The sequence below is a fragment of the Sorex fumeus genome, unplaced genomic scaffold (genome assembly GCF_029834395.1).
Source record: "Sorex fumeus unplaced genomic scaffold, SorFum_2.1 ptg000024l, whole genome shotgun sequence".
In the NCBI taxonomy this organism is placed as follows: Eukaryota; Metazoa; Chordata; class Mammalia; order Eulipotyphla; family Soricidae; genus Sorex; species Sorex fumeus.
In genome coordinates this window covers 18,435,348-18,436,193 of record NW_026606081.1, presented here as the reverse complement: position 1 = coordinate 18,436,193, position 846 = coordinate 18,435,348, and positions in this window count along the sequence as shown.

Here is an 846-nt window from a genome sequence, read left to right as displayed (position 1 = left end):
CGCCGGCTGCGGCGCGGGGGGCGTGGACTTCCGGGGCCGGGCGGGCCGGGCGCGCCCAATCGGCGGGCGCGGGGGGCGGGACCGCGGGCGTGACGCGCCGCCCGGGCGCCGGGGAGGGGGCGCCGCGACTTCCGGCGGGGCGGGGGCGCGCGCCGGGCGGCCGGGGGCGCCGGGGCGGCCGGGGAGCGCGCCGCCCGGGACGGGCCTCTCCGGGGGCGCCGCGCATGAGCCGGGACGACCTCGGCTGCGGACGGCGCCCGGGACCCCGGGGGCTGCCCCGCACCGTCCGACCCCCTCCCGCCGCCCCTTCGCCGCCTCGGACGCTTTGCAGCCGAGCTTCCCCCTTGGCGCTCCTACCCGCGGTTTCTTTTGGGGGTGGGGTAGGGGTCTCAGATGTCACAATGTGAGCAAGGACACGGTGACGCGGACACGGGGCTGGAGGGACGGACGTGCGCAGGTTGCACTGTGGACCCCTCCGCCCCCGGGACGGCGCAGGCCACCCCGCAGGTGACCCGTCTTGTGCGGGCAGCATCACCCCGCCGGTGAGCCGGGTGTGCAGGCAGCGTCGCCTGCAGGTGAACCGGCAGTTGGGGCAGCGGCGCCCGCAGGTGAGCCGGGTGTGCGGGCACCGTCGCCCGCAGGTGAACCGGCTATGCGGGGCAGCATCACCCCGTAGGTGAACCGGGTGTGCGGGCAGCGTCGCCCCGCTCAGGTCGCACAGCCTCCCTTGGCTTCCCAGGTTTCTGGGCAAGAAGGGCAGGGTGCTCGGATAAGTCCCCTTTTCACTGCTACTTGAGTCTTAATTTTGTCTTGAGTTATTTCTCCGTCGGTGTCTCGTTCCTTCAG